Source organism: Bos javanicus, chromosome 1, assembly GCF_032452875.1.
Source record: "Bos javanicus breed banteng chromosome 1, ARS-OSU_banteng_1.0, whole genome shotgun sequence".
In the NCBI taxonomy this organism is placed as follows: domain Eukaryota; kingdom Metazoa; phylum Chordata; class Mammalia; order Artiodactyla; family Bovidae; genus Bos; species Bos javanicus.
In genome coordinates this window covers 76,557,137-76,570,996 of record NC_083868.1, presented here as the reverse complement: position 1 = coordinate 76,570,996, position 13,860 = coordinate 76,557,137, and the positions used below count along the sequence as shown (strand labels likewise).

The window sequence follows — 13,860 nt, the reverse complement described above, 5'->3', positions numbered from 1 at the left end:
GGCTTCTTAACCAGCAAATACCAACTGCCAGCCATGACTAAACCACCTTGGCCATTCTACACTAACTTAAAATACCATTGTGGCATCACTAAATATTGAAAAGCAAGAGAACATTTTACTTCTGTGTGAACATACAAAGCTGGCTATTAAATAAAGAGAGTATAGATTTTAGGGAAATGAAAACTGTGAAGAATGGCTAAATAATTAGCAAATCAAGGTATGTAAAAATAAGTACACATTCCTTCCCTGGCCCTCATGGCTCTTGGCCTTAGGGAGCAAGCCACAAGTCCTCCAATAACAGTTTAGAAGACACTCCTCTTACTTAGCTTCTCTTCTGGGATTCCCAGGTGGTGCAGTGGTAAAGAATCTGCCTGACAATGCAGGAGACACAAGAGATATAGGTTCAACTTCTGGGTCAGGAAGATCCCCTGAAGTAGGGGGATCCCCACTTCAGAATTCTTTCCTGGGAAATCCCAGTTTAGAAGAGAAATAGTAGTTTAGAAGAGATTCCTCCCACTTAATTTCTATTCTAAACTATATTCATACAGACATATATGTGTAGTTGTAATATCCAAGAGTCACCAGTTATTAAATGTTTTTATATGACAGATACATTCCTAATAGTTTTATATATATTTGCTTATTTTATGCTTACAACATTCCTATATGGAAAATATTACCTGCATTTCTATGTATGAGGAAATAGGAGCACATGAAGATAAAGCAACTTATCCAAGGTAACACAGCTAGTGAGTGAAGAGCCAGCTTTTCTGCTTCTTTAATCCATACTCTTATTCATTACATCATATTACATTCTTTTTGCAGTATGTTTTAAACTTTTTACTAGAATAATCTTGTATTTTATTCCTTCATAATTAAAAAAAATAGGTGAATCTGGGGAAGTATTCAGAATAAGTTACCAAAAGATTATGTCCAGCTTGAGTCCACTTAAAACACATATACACATATAATTTCGTGTCTACATAACTACGTTTTTGTTAGCTTTCTCTAAGATTATATTCTTTTAAATAACTTCTGACCATGAGAAATTTCTTTAGCTTATTTACAAACATATACCTTACACTTTTGTTTTAAAAGCCAATTTATTAATGAAAGCTAAGTTTGCACATAAAGTTGGTGGGAAATGCAAAACACAACTGAATCAAAGACTTAGCTTCTGGTTTTGTCTAAGATCCTACGCTCAATAAATACATGCTGGAGCTGAGGCTGGAGAAAGGCTGTTCGCGCTGAGCGTGCCAAGCCTCATCTTAGCACCTCTGGTTTTCTAAGCATTTGTAATATATTTAAGGAGACCAGTCCTGGGTGTTCATTGGAAGGACTGATGTTGAAGCTGAAACTCCAGTACTTTGGCCACCTCATGTGGAAAGCTGACTCATTTGAAAAGACCCTGATGCTGGGAAAGATTGAGGGCAGGAGGAGAAGGGGACGACAGAGGATGAGATGGTTGGATGGCATCCGACAGAGAGGCCTGGCGTACTACGGTTCATGGGGTCACAAAGAGTCAGACACGACCAAGCGACTGAACTGAACTGAACTGAATACATTTAATATATTACATCAGGAAAGAGAGGTTAGTTTTCTAAGAGTAAAAGAAAAGCAATCTCTTTAAAAGTATCACAGTACATAAGAGAGAATGGTACAGTAAATAAAACCTAACTCTTCATAACATTAAACTTGTATTTAAATAATCATCATCCCACTTACAAGTTATGTAAACTTGACCAAGTCTTATCACAATTTTGTCTTGGTTTCCACGTTAACATCAGGATCAAAGTTTCTGATAGTAATTGTATAAAATATAAAATTTAATTTTACCCCCAAAATGAAATAGCAATTTACTTGTTGATTTCCTTTTTGAAGACTTTAAGGACAGTAAATGTACTTTTCTTGAAGGACTTTTTATTTGTCATTATATTGTTAGGTGATTATCTATATGAAATAGTAGTTCTAAATTCAAATAATATTAAAAAAAAAAAAAAAAAACCCCTATTTGTCCAAACACCTTGGTGATTACATTATTTCCCTAGGGCAAGAGAAGTTCTTTACTGAAATATAAACAGTCAGCAGATTTTAGTAATATATTGTGAATCCAAGAAAAAATTGGATTAAAAGGCCTTAAGGCAGTTTTAATTAAACAGAGCAGGGACACCTTCATAAACTGAAAGTCCGAGTTATGCTTTCCTTCAACTTCTTCTTCATCTAGGAGAGACTTCATTTTAAGAAGATAAAATAATTCCAGAGATATAAAATACCAGCAGCATCCAACCTAGGGAGCCCTCTCCAGGAATGCAGAACTTTATGTATAGTTAGTTGATCATGACCCTTCTCAAAAGCAGAAAAAACATTACAGTTCTGTCTATAACCTTAGATGATAGAGTGAAGAGAAATCAATTGGCTGTTGGCAGGACTTAGGCAATGCTGAAGAGCCCAGGTTTGCATATAAAACTTACCAAAACCTCTAAGAGATAAAGTCCCAGAAGGTTACATGCGTGCATGATACAGTCAGCTTAGTAGGTAACTATCCCATATCTCCACCAGGTGGAGGCAAGATGCTCTATTTCTATAGTCTGATCTTAAAAAAAAAAAAAAATGTTAAAGGGTGGGGGTAGGAAGAGTGATTTTTTTTTCCCTTTTGTTTAAATAGGTCCAGTGACTAGAAGACTCCCATTCACTAAGCCCACAATAAAATAGGACACCTCTGTTATTTCAAGGGTGTTTGTTTATTCTGACAATCTCTGTTGTATGGGCATCTAGTCAAGGCTATGGTTTTTCCAGTGGTCATGTATGGATGTGAAAGTTGGACTATAAAGAAAGCCGAGCATAGAAGAATTGATGCTTTTGAACTGTGGTGTTGGAGAAGACTCTTGAGAGTTCCTTGGACTGCAAGAGATCCAACCAGTCCATCCTAAAGGAGATCAGTCCTGGGTGTTCATTGGAAGGACTGATGTTGAAGCTGAAACTCCAATACTTTGGCCACCTGATGCAAAGAGCTGACTCATCTGAAAAGACCCTGATGCTGGGAAAGATTGAGGGCAGGAGGAGAAGGGGATGACAGAGGATGAGATGGTTAGATGGCATCACTGACTCAATGGACATGGGTTTGGGTGGACTCCAGGAGTTGGTGATGGACAGGGAGGCCTGGCATGCTGTGGTTCATGGGGTCTCAAAGAGTCAGACATGACTAAGTGACTGAACTGAACTGAACTGTGTATCAGATGAGGGGAGAGGGTTCTAAATACTAGAAATCTTAAAAAAAAAAAAAAAACAAAAAAGGTCTGAGAACCAGGATGAAGATAGGCATTTGCTTCACAGAGACAGGATGGAAAGTTTTAAAAGGAAAGATATATATAAAAGTCGACGCTATATACTTAAAAAGCAAGCACAAAACTTTTGTAACCCAACCATTTTACCAGGGATACGCTCTACAAGGCAGCCTCAAAAAATGTCATTTTTCTCTACTTCTCACTTATACCTCTATAGCCACTCAACCCTGAGTTATTATATATAATAAATATATTTCAGGTATGTACTGTGATTATACCATAGATGCCTAAAGTTTTAAATATTCTTTGAAATTTTAATCAGTATTCTGAGAAATCATTGCAACTTTCCAACTTAAGTGAAGCATGAGAAAACCAGTTAACTTACATCAGAGAAGGAAACCACACAGTGAATGGAAAGAGAACAACATCCAGAGCTAAAAGATCTAGGTTCTCACAGAAGATCTCCCACTTAGCAGTTGTACGATCTGGTTGAGTTACATCACTGCTCTGGGTCTCTGTTCCCTCACTTTCTCACTTGTCAAATGGGTACCAGTCCACAAAGAGTTGGCAAAAGCACACCAGGTAGAGCAGTCATGGGAAACCTCATTGTAATCTGCAAAGCATTATATAAATCTTAGGGTATTTTTTTCTTACTTATATTGATGTTTTTCTTTATTCCTTATCTTTTCATGTTGTTCATGGGGTTCCCATCACTTCATGGCAAATAGATGGGGAAACAATGGAAACAGTGACAGACTTTATTTTCTTGGGCTCCAAAATCACTGCAGATGGTGACTGCAGCCATGAAATTAAAAGATGCTTGCTTCTTGGAAGAAAAGTTAAGACCAACCTAGACAGCATATTAAAAAGCAGAGATATTACTTTGCCAAAAAGGTCCATCCAGTCAAAGCTATGGTTTTTCCAGTAGTCATGTATGGATGTGAGAGTTGGACTATAAAGAAAGCTGAGAGCCGAAGAATTGATGCTTTTGAACTGTGGTGTTGGAGAAGATTCTTGAGAGTCCCTTGGACTGCAAGGAAATCCAACCAGTGCATCCTAAAGGAAATCAGCCCTGAATGTTCATTGGAAGGACTGATGTTGAAGCTGAAACTCCAATACTTTGGCCAGCTCATGCAAAGAATTGACTCATTTGAGTCAATTCTGATGGTGGGAAAGATTGAAGGCCAGAGAAGAAGGGGATGACAGGGCATGAGATGGTTCGATAGCATCACAAACTTGATGGACATGAGTTTAAGTAAGTTCCGGGAGTTAGTGATGGACAAGGAAGCCTGGTGTGCTACAGTCCATGGGGGCGCAAATATTTGGACACGACTGAGTGACTGAACTGAACTCTTCCTTATCTGGTTATGTTAATAGAGAAATGTGGCCATAGATTGGTTGTCTCTTGCAATGCTCAATAGAAGTATTGCTGCATGAAAATGCACAGACTTGACTAACTTTATCATTGGGTGGTAAGAAAAATTTTGGCTTTAAAAATAGAAAAAACTGTTCAAACCATAATCTTTTTTCTCAATCCTTTGAATTTATTTTTCATTTTTATAAAATGTTATAGGATTACCTCCAAGGGTTGTTATAAGTAAGTCTCTGGCATAATAGAAGGCTACATGAAGCCTACATAGAAGGCATCCTAGAATATCTGGTTCTGGTGGCCAGGCAGGATTGACTAAAAAGAAGGTAATAGGAAAAAAGGTATTACATACAAATGAAAATGGGGGGAAAAGCCTGGATTAGCTATACTCAAATCAGACAAAATAGACTTTAAAAGAGAATGTAATAAAATACAAAGGGCATTGCATAAAGATTAAGGGGTCTATCCAGCAAGAAGATTTAATGCATATAAATAAAATTTATCCAAATTGCAAATGAAGAAATAAATTGTCACTCTCTGAAGATGGCATAATAATATATATAGAACACCCTAAGACTCCACAAAAATTTGCTAGAAATAGTAAATGAATGTAGCAAAACTGCAGGATACAAAATCAATATATACAGAAATCTGTTGGCATTTCTATACACTAATAACAAACTATGAGAAAAAGAAATTATGAATCCAATCCCATTTCCAGTTGTATAATAAAGTATAAAATACTTGGGAATAAATTTAAATAGGGAAATGAAACATTTGTACACTGAAAACTGTAAGTCATTGATAGAAAACAATTAAAGAAGATACAAACAAAGGGGATAATAGTCTATGTTCATGAACTGAGATAATAAATCTTATTAAAATATCCAAAGCAATCTATAAATTCAATAAAATCCCTATCAAACCTCTAATGTTGTGACCTGCAAAACTAGAATGAATAATTTAAAAATTTTATGAAACTACAAAAGAATCCACTGCAGGAACCTCACACATGTCTCTGATTCCTATATGGATCTTCTGTCTTCAGATTCTTACCATTTGGAAAGAATCCACAAACATAACTTTTAACTTTCGCTCTATGAATCTACCTTATCTTCTTAAGTGTTAGTTGCTCAGTCATGTCCAACTCTTTGTGACCCTATGGACTGTGGCCCACCAGACTCCTCTATCCATGGAATTTTCCAGGCAAGAAAACTGGAGAGGGTTGCCATTTCCTTCTCCAGGGGATTTTCCCAACCCAGGGATCAAACCTGGGTCTCCTGCATTGCAGGCAGATTTTTTACCATCTGAGCCACCAGAGAAGCCTACCATGCACTCAGTATAATTGGTTTCCTTCTAGGACCCACTCTCATAATTGAAAGCCTAACTTATTCATTAAACTACACACTCCACAGGGGTCACCAAGACAGTGTACATTGGCCTTTGGCATTCCTAGACCCACAGAATAGTCCAGGGTTGTGAGGCTGCTTAGATACCCCAAGACTTGGAGAGCATTCCAGAGCAGGCATGAACATGCCAAGTCTGCTCTTTTGGGAGGTATGAGCTGCACACAATTTTGTTTTTTTTCATGTCCAGCTGGTAACCCACTTGATTTCTTACACACATACACACACTTACACATAAAGACATCACCTCTCAAAGATATGCAGAGAATAGCATATAAATATGCTTTATGGAAAATATTTTCCTAAAATCCTGCCAAGTATGTAAGATGTCTGCATCACAATGAAGTTAGTATTTCATATAATTGTTTAGATTCTTAGCATTGTGCATTTCCCTCACTCTTACCCCCATTCTCAAATTGCACACTGGTGCCAGAATTAAGAAATAATCCTGGGTCAAATACCGCCTGGTGGTTTCTACTTTAGCTGTGAATATCCTAAGCTAAGGGTTTCCGTGGTGGCTCAGCAGTAATCCACCTGCAGTGCCGAAGCCACAGGAGATGAGAGTTTGATCCCTGGGTTGGGAAGATTCCTTGGAAGAGGACATGGCAACCCATTCTGGTATTCTTGCTTGGAGAATCCCATGGACAGAGGAGACTGGCCAGATAAAGCTCATAGCATCCCAAAGAGTCAGACATGACTGAAGCAACTGAGCATGCATGCAGGCATACTAAGCTAAAGATTTTTGAATGCCAGGTAAGAACTCAAGTTGTTAGATAAGATGTATTCTGAAAATTTCTGCAGGTGGTTGGGAAGGGTGGTTTGGAGAAGGAAAGTTATCCTCTTTAGTTAATTGTTGTTATTTTTATTACTGTTTTTCATTATGGTTCTCACCATGGTTAATCATAAAATCAGTACATTTTTCATTTAGTTTTATCAATAAATTTACTATAAATTTTACACAATAATTTATATATCCTTGCATTTTTTTCTTTTTATGTATTTTTTAATATATGAATATGCCTGGAAATCTGTATATGATGCTAACTGAATGAGAGTCAAGAGATTTACTTTCTAATTACTTGGCTTGGTATGTCACGGAGGAATAAATATTCTGATAATCCCCATGCATGCAGGCATTAAATATGGTAATGACACAGAGGGAGAAAATAAGAGAAGCAAAGAGAGGTCGCTAGAGGGAGACAGAGAGACTAAAATGTGAAGATTTGATAGGAAATGATGAGGCATTCTTTCTCAGTCAGGCCAAGACCTTGTATCAGTTTTAAGTCAAATTGCTATCAGGAGAGAATCTGTTCACCCAAAGCCAAACCACTGAAAACCAAATGGATTAGACTGGGTGAATGCCATCTTCACTTGAACACAAGTGATATTATCCAGGCTTTTGCATTTCAGGTATGCTGCTAAAAATACTGTGGCAGGAGAAGCAAGAACTCAAAAATTACACTCTGCTTTTAGAAACTGGCAACTAATCATCCCTTCTTTTGAAAAGTAATGTTTTCTCCTACATAAAATGTGTTTTATTGCAATTTGTAAAACAGCCATTCCTTTAAATTAAATCATTGTTTATCAGGGGAAAGTTAATTGAAAAACATGTTTTTCTAACTAAATAGAAGCCTGCATCATGCAGGCAATAAACATTCTTACTTGAAAGGAATTCTTGCTCCTTCCTCTAAGACTGCCATGGGAATAAAATAGGAAAAGAAAAAAAGAGAGAGAGAGAGAAAGCCCCACACCGCCCTGAAGTTGTGTCTGGCTTAGGAGCCAAATGGGATTTTGAAGTCCTAAAGTTTTCTATTCACTTCTAAATTTAACACCCACAAATTTCCCTTCTGGCAAATTGTGTTCCCCCAACCCAAGTACAAGCCATTTTTGAGGAATTCTAAGTCAGTGGCTCCTTGTTAACAGTCATAGCTAATCCTGCTTCACTGGACTTTTGGCAGAAGTTTATTTTATAGTTTCTGGATGTTCATTCAGTGTAGAATGAAAGTGAAAGGAAACAGCTGGTTTACATCTCCAGCTAAAATGTGGAATGGAATTATTTTCAAATGTAAACTATCTGTGGATCAGGACTCGGAAAGATAGCCTTTTTGTCTCAGTGCTTAGTTTTTCAGTCGTGTCCGATTCTGCAACACCATGGACTGTAGCCCACCAGGTTCCTCCGTCCATGTGATTCTCCAGCAAGAATACTGGAGTGGGTTGCCATTTCCTTCTCCAGGGGATCTTCCCGACCCAAGGATCAAACCCAGGTCTCTCACGTTGCAGGTGGACTCTTCCGCCTGAGCCATCAGGGAAGTCCTTTTCGTCACAAGCCTATTGCTAAAAAGGTCACTGTTTTTTTTCATTCTTTGGAAATACAATAGTTTTTCCTCAGCTTGTGCTTAAACTCACCTTGTGCTTGAAGACAGGGAAATGAGTTTCCAGTTGCTACAAATTTATGCTCTAGTGTCAATAGATTACAAGGTCTATTGTGGAAGAATACTAACAGTATTTGGTTTGAGAAGAGAATTACATCTGAGGGAAGTAGGAAGGCAAAAGGAGGTCAGAAGATGGAACTAAGAAATAAATGAAAAGCATTATTAGAGGGGAGCCTCAGAAGCCCAGGAGCTGAACTGAGAAAAACTGCTCAAAATGGAAGGGGATTTGCAGTCCATTAAGGGCCAAGGCAGTGGATCTAATAAAAGTGTACTGTAATAGGTGACCTTCAAGAGACCAGGAACCAACTGGAATTGCTTTCCCATTTGAAATACAGTATGCCTTACTTGTTTGACATTTTCTTCCTCTTTTCTTTACCTGGTGAAATCTTTCTTATTCCTCAAGAACTAGCTCAAATGTTCCTCCATGAAACATTCCCAAGCCCCCAAAGTGAACTCAAATTTCCAATTAACATGTGCTTGCATGGGTGCTAAGTCACTTCAGTCGTGTCTGACTCTGCAGTCCTATGGACTGTAGCTTGCCAGGCTCCTCTGTTCATGGGGTTCTCCAGATAAGAATACTGGAGTGGCTTGCCATTACCCACTCCAGGGGATCTTCCCCACCCAGGGATTGAATCCGCATCTCTTAAATCTCCTGCATTACATCGGCAGGCGGTTCTTTACCATTAGCACACCCTGGGAAGCCCAGATTAATACGTGACCACCCTATAATATTCATTTAAAGACCATTTATTGCATCTTATTTCCATTGTTTTCTCTATTTCTTTGCATTGATCGCTGAAGAAGGCTTTCTTATCTCTTCTTGCTATTCTTTGGAACTCTGCATTCAGATGTTTATATCTTTCCTTTTCTCCTTTGCTTTTCGCTTCTCTTCTTTTCACAGCTATTTGTAAGGCCTCCCCAGACAGCCATTTTGCTTTTTTGCATTTCTTTTCCATGGGGGTGGTCTTGATCCCTGTCTCCGGTACAATGTCACGAACCTCATTACACAGTTCATCAGGCACTCTATCTATCAGATCTAGGCACGACTGAGCACCTGATCTGATCTGATTTCCATTGTTTATGCCTAAATAAAATGACCTTCTAACATGTGAGGGGTTTTTTTGTTTTGTTTTGTTTTTAAATCTTGGATTGTTTGTTGACTACCATATACTTTGCACATGGTAGATGAATAAGACATGCTTTATCTGGTACCTGAGCAATTATGGGCAGTGAGAATTGCGCTTGGTCCCAAACTGTGTATCCTATCCCTATGGGTCAGTTACTTAAGAATTGTTAACCCCACAGTCTTAAAGAAAGATACATACATACATACATACATATATATATATTTGGATAGTGCAGACAGCACAGCAAATAGGGGCACCAACTCCATACCCCTTCAGGCAGGACACTTACATTACATTCTAGAAATTTCCTGCAGAATGAATATAGTTGATGACAGATAGAATATTAATGCATTCTCCTGGACTATGTACTACCAGATCCCCACTTTCAGTTGTATATTTAAGTGAAGAGATTAAGAATTCAGTTGGATCTCAAAGCATCATCCTTATGACATAATGAAGTTAGCGTTTATTTCCTTCTTGTTCTTGCTATTCATATATTATACGGACATGATTTTTACTGATGTATTTCTTCAAATATTTTAGGTTACAGGAAGGGATTAATTATCACTGGCTTTTTTATTGAAACAGCATTCTAATTTTTATGGGTTTGTTTGCCTAACTGACCTTATGAAACAAAATTTCAGTTCAGTTTACTTCAGTTGCTCAGTCATGTCCAACTCTTTGCAACCCCATGGACCACAGCATGCCAGGCCTCCCTGTCCATCACTAACTCCTGGAGTCTACCCAAACTCATGTCCATTGAGTTGGTGATGCCATCTAACCATCTCATCCTCTGTTGTCCCCTTCTCCTCCTGCCTTCAATATTTCCCAGTATCGGGGTCTTTTCAAATGAGTCAGCTCTTTGCATCAGGTGGCCAAAGTATTGGAGTTTCAGCCGCTGCTCGCTGCTCCAGTGCCACACAGCCCAAAACAAAATTTAGGACCAAAGGAATTAAAACCCTCCCGGAGTCAGCATAGATATCTCAGGAATTCTATCTTAGGAATAGAATATTATTATTTGTTTTCTCCCAAACGATATTTATTGTATTTCCTTTACCCAAGAATGGGAAATCACAAATGTATTTTTAAAATTTTCCTACAATACATAGTATATAGCACAAATATAAAATTCAGCATGAGAAAGGACAAAAGGAATTCAGGTTAATAGTCATAGCTGAGGAAGAACAGAAAGAACTATAATCAAAGTTGAGTACAGGTGTAGTCACAAGTATATTTGCAATTTTCTTCTTTTAATAAAGATCTAGCAAATGTTAGTACTTGTTAAGCTAAGTGGCTGGGTCACAGATATGGCCATATTACTATCAATTCTTATCCAAATGTGTAAAATATTTAACCACAAAAAAATAACATTTTCATTTAATTATAAAAAAATAATGTTTAAAAAAATTAATTTCCTGGGCAGTGATTTGTGGCTGGTAATACTTGTCTACGCAATGGCCATCTTCTTTCTGTCTAACAGATCTCTAATTTTTTTTTTTTACTCTCCTTTGAGCAACCTCATCCTTCAAGTGGTCTGGACCTCTTCCCATCTGTACAAACTGAAACATCATCTTCTTGCTAATTGTTTTAGGCAAAGGTGATAATGAAGTTTGGACCAATGAAGGGGCATCAGAGGGAATTTGGGGAAAGTTTTCTAGATTTTAAATACACTCAAACTTCTGGGTTTTGCTGTCTACATGTGATTCCTGGAACTGCGGCTGTCATCCTGCTACCTGCGGACCCCAGCTTTAGTGGTAAGTGAACACGCGGAGGAAGGCAGAAAGATGGAGAATTAATTATGGAATTAACTAATCATGTAACTCTTGTTTTTACACTTCTTGTAATGTGAAATAGCAAATATTCTTAAAGCTAATTTTTCATTGAAACAGCTAAAAAACCTTCAATTGATATGTACTTGTTGTGTGGATTGTCTACTTAGGATAAATTCTCAAAGGTAACTACTCTTGATTGCTCTTGAAATATATTTTAAATTCATTTCCAATATAATAACTTTAAAATTAACAACATAGGAAAATGCAAAGACTATGAAAAATAACCATAATAATAATTTTTGTGAGTAACAAACCATGTTAAAAACTCTTGAGCTATTGATCTTGTATCCAAAAAAAAGTATCACCAATGGAAATGAATTCACAATATTGTCTAAAATTTCAAGGATACTGTGTTCTCCCAGAGTTAGTTCCCTGTCTATGAATTTTAAGTTAAGAATCCCTGATAACAGAGTTTTAAATAACATAAAATATTCACAACAGTTACTTCATCTAATGACTAGATATGCTGATTTTTAATAAAAATTTATGCCAATTCCTATCTTATTTACAAATATCTTTTCTATCCCAGCAACAGTTAGGTCTTTGAGGTTAATGTAATGCCACCTCCTTCTTCAAAATCAAAACCACTTCCTCTGCACTGTTTTTTTTAAACTTCTTTGAATTTTCTAGTCAAAAACTACTAATATAGCTACTGCTGTTACACTTCTATTTTTATCTTTTTAAGTTGAAGAATGTAGTTCTAGAATTGTTGGCAAACACCAAGAATTTTTAATTATCTTTAGCAAATTGTTGTGAACAGAGCAAATAAAAGAGCTGGTTGTCAGAGCTATTAATGCTGATTAAAGTAGGCTGTGTGGGCCCATAGAGCAAGTTTGTTTGTTTTGAAGCATTCATGTTGTAAGGAATCCAGGCCATCCTTTCTCATTTCCATGGCAATACCTAGGTTTTCTGTGTATATGATAGGTGAAGCATGCTCTGACAACTCAAACATTAGCCTGGTCTAAAATTGTACTGGAATAAATAAATGGGGGAGAAATGAAAAGGCATGTATACTTGTGAACCTTACCAATTCAGTCTCTTTATAGGCAATAGAAGAGACACTATATAAACATTCCCATCTTACCTTCACATTGTTATTCCCATGCACTGCTGCTGCTGCTACTGCTAAGTTGTTTCAGTCGTGTCCCACTCTGTGCGACCCCATGGACTGCAGCCCACCAGGCTTCTCCGTCCATGGGATTCTCCAGGCAAGAACACTGGAGTGGGTTGCCATTTCCTTCTCCATCCCATGCACTAATATTGATGAAATAGTCAGAATGTGTTTGAACAAACTTTCTTATCTTTTCCCCTGAACGTCTGTTTTGGTGAAGACTTTTTATCTTTTTCATTGATTCCTTTTGTTCTTAATAGATAGGGTCTTAATTAACACATTACAGACAACAAAAAGGCAGTAAACTAAGCTAGTGATAAAAAGAAGATACAAAATATCAAGAAACATTTGGGCATTTACCATGCACATGTTACAGTACTAAATCCTTTATGTATGTGGTGTCACTTAATCTAATAAACTCTATAAAATAGGAATTATACTCATTTTACATAGAAGAAGATTGTAGTTTAGAGACACTAATTAGATAACCCAAGCTGACACAATCATATACAACCAAACCAAGATTCAAATCCAGATCCACATTATACTGACAAGTTTGTATATATAAATACATATGTGTGTCTACATTCTATGTCTTACCTCTATTAAATGCATATGTCTCTGTGTTTGTATATCTCTCTCCTTTTTTCATTTCATCTTTTGTATCAAAGCCATTTTCTATTGTGGTATAATAGACATGTAACATTATATTAGTTTCAAGAATACAATATAAAGATTAGATACTTGTATATATTGCAAAATGATGACCACGTAAGTCTAGTTAACACCCATCACCATAGTTACAGAAAATCATTTTCTTGTGATGATAACTTTTAAGATGCACTCCCTTAGCGACCTTCAAGTATGCAATACAGAATTATTAACCATAGTCACAATGTTGTCTAGTTATATCTTTTTAAACCTCTTTTTATCATACAAATGACTCTTCTACTACATACATCTGTGATTAAGTCACTCTCTAAATTTCATAGATTACTTTGTCTTATAAGTTGTAAGGATAAAAATTATTATTCTGAACTTTAATAATACAAATGAAAGTATGCTCAAAATTAATTATTTTTTAACTTAATTTAGAATCTAATAGCTAGTACAAATAAAAGCTTTGTATTTTAAAACTAGCATTGAAACTTTAAGCATGCTAAGTTTATATATACATATATATATATATATATATATATATATATATAAATGTGTAGCATTGCCTTTTTCTTCAATTTTCCATCAATGGTCAATGAATGTTTCTGTCATCACCCTATTCTAGCTTAATAAGAAATGAGT

The 13,860-nt window shown here is 36.7% G+C and overlaps 1 long non-coding RNA gene across 1 annotated transcript in view; it reads right to left on the bottom strand.

Moving 5' to 3' along the window:
* LOC133254465 (uncharacterized) overlaps positions 1 to 13,238 on the bottom strand; it is a 32,139-nt gene extending 18,901 nt beyond the window's left edge. Inside the window, exon 1 of the long non-coding RNA XR_009738681.1 lies at positions 13,162 to 13,238. This is a non-coding gene — a long non-coding RNA (uncharacterized LOC133254465). The remainder of the gene's footprint in view (positions 1 to 13,161) is intronic.
* Positions 13,239 to 13,860: the final 622 nt, after the last annotated feature.